This window comes from Antrostomus carolinensis, unplaced genomic scaffold (genome assembly GCF_000700745.2).
Source record: "Antrostomus carolinensis isolate BGI_N321 unplaced genomic scaffold, ASM70074v2 scaffold28419, whole genome shotgun sequence".
NCBI classification, from domain to species: Eukaryota; Metazoa; Chordata; class Aves; order Caprimulgiformes; family Caprimulgidae; genus Antrostomus; species Antrostomus carolinensis.
The window spans coordinates 8905-11348 of NW_010339672.1; the positions used below are offsets into that span (position 1 = coordinate 8905).

At 60.4% G+C, this 2444-nt stretch overlaps 1 pseudogene; it reads right to left on the reverse strand.

Annotated features, from left to right (window-relative positions):
- The window catches only part of LOC104531145 (serine protease 23-like), a 5467-nt pseudogene extending 3269 nt beyond the window's left edge, over positions 1 to 2198 (reverse strand).
- Between the last annotated feature and the right edge of the window lie 246 nt (positions 2199 to 2444).

Genomic DNA, 2444 nt, shown 5'->3' on the forward strand with positions numbered 1-2444 from the left:
CCATGTCTGGAGCTATCCCAGTCCCAATGGGTGCCCAAGATGGGACACCGGTGCTCAGTGGGATGGCCTGGAGCCAAGCAAGGACATGCCCGTGGGCACAAATAGACTCACATATGGCCATGGGCATGGACATGCACAGGGACATGGGCACGAACAAAGGTGTGGGGGCTGCAGCAGTGCCAAGCCAGGGGGTGAGGGCTGCAGCCATATCATGGGCTCATTGCCCACTAGGCTCAGGCAACAGCACCCAAACCCAGGTGCATGGCTGCGGGGGGGGCACTGCGGGCTGAGGGCTCAGCAGGGCCCCATGTGCTGACCCCGGCCAGAGATACCCACCAGGCTGGGTGGTGGGACCCAGCACAGCACACTGAGGCACCAGCATGACCAGGAGAGCTGGAAGCAGCTATGAAGAAGCAGTGCCAGGAGTTGGCTGTGCCTGAGGGCTGGAGCCTGAGGCTCTGGCAGGGCACCCAGCCCAGGGCAGCGAGCGGGCAGTGCCGGGTACGGGGTCAGAACCGGTGGCGCAGCCCCTTTTGCTCCAGGCACAACCCTGGGGCAGGGCTCACAGCTCCAGCCCAGGGGCCAAGCAGAGCTGATGGTGTGGGGCCCTCACCACTGACCATCCAGTGACCCTGCGCCACTGCCAGTAAACGGGGAGAGATGCCAAAACCACGCAAGATCCATCTGCCCTAAATTAGTTTATTTTACAAAATAATCTGTCAGGGCTGATTTAGACCAGACCAGAATCTGGGAAATCATCTGGAGATGCAGCCTAGCTCCTGGCCATGCATCCTCTGCAAGCCATTGCTGGAGCCTCCAGGAGATACTCCCAAGGTCTTTACTGCAGCCACTGCCCTGGGACATGGTGACACGCTCCCACGCAGCACAGGGCCAGTGTCCTGCCCATAGGTACCAGGGCAGGACATAGGGCTGAGCTGGCCTGGAGCACTGTTCCACAGTTCCTGGCCCACTGTCCCAGGGGACAGCGTGAGGGCTGGTGGCTCCAGCTGGCAGGTTTCAGACAGGGAGCTCACACAGCACAGCCAGCTGTGGCTGAGCCCTGCTCTGTGCTGGCACCAGCCTGGTAGCATGTGGGGTCCTGCCCGGGGGTTCGTGACCACACAAGATGCAGCAGGACCAAGAGAGCCAAGCACTTAAAAAACATTTAGTTTAATAGGTACAAAAGTCGACATTAAAACACCAATTATACAAAGGCATACGAGGTTGGACACTGGTATGGCTACACTGTGGACATCTTCACAGACACCTGAGCTAGATGCTCACACCAAGCAGCATGGCCAGGGCAGCACGGGGCTCAGCGTGGGATGCAAAACCCAGGCACAGAGAGGGTTTTGGCCGGCTGAGCCCCGTGCTGCTGGGGAGCACCGGAGTGCTGGCAGTACCAGAACGAGCCACCCCAAGCCTCATCGCACGGCTCCAGCCATGGCTGCCATGTGCACACCCGGCGCTTGGAAAGCACGGAGAGGAGGTGGTGACCACAGCCACATGGACAGACAGAACAAATACAGCTGCACCATCACGTGGGGCCTCCCGTGCGTGGGGAAAGCAGCATTTCCAACAGCAGCTTCCACAGCGGGAGGGCCGTGCCGGTGTCACTGCCCCTCAGCAGGGTTGGGGGGGATGGCAGAGACCAGCCCTGGGCCACCAGCGCTCCTACGTGGCCTGGGAACTTGTCTCTGTGACCTCTGCTCTGCGAGGGGAAAGGGCAGCGCACGACCCGGCTCCGCGGTCCAGACTCTGGGACTCGCTCCCCAAGGGAGAGGGCATGGATGTACCGTACTGATCATGGTCTTGTCCCCGAGCAGGAATACTGGCAGAGGTCCACGGAGTGCTGGTGCCCCGTTCCTCAGACTGCAGCAGCCCCAGGGCCGAGGTCCAGTCCAGGGTGGTGCAGAGGCTTTTCTACTGTGCCACAGAGTTCCTCTGTGTTTTTCCCTTCCACGCTATTCCGAATGCCATAGCCGAAGTAAATCATAAAACCTGCAGGACAATTTCTGCAATGAAATGCACAGCAGTGGGCTGCCAGCATAACAGTCCCCCAAGGGAGACCCCTCCCCAGGACACCTACCCACGGCCATCCAGATGGCAAACCGCACCCAGGTGCCGGGACTCAGCTGTACCATCAGCAGGATGTTAACGAAGATGCTGAAGATCGGCAGGAGTGGGAGGAAAGGTACCTGTGAGTGACAGGAGATGCCATGTCAGATGTGCCTTGAGGGACCTGGCTGGGTTCAAGGATGCTCCTGGCCACAGAGGGGTCCCACCCCTGACACAGCCCAGAGAGCACACGGGCACTTCCACGACAGGGACTGCACCTCAGAGAGCTGTGCCTTAGGGCCCTGAGCTTTCCTGGATGGTGACTGCCCAGCAGTGAGCCCTGGCAGACCCTGCAATGGCCCAGACCCTGCAAGGGGTCTGGGGGG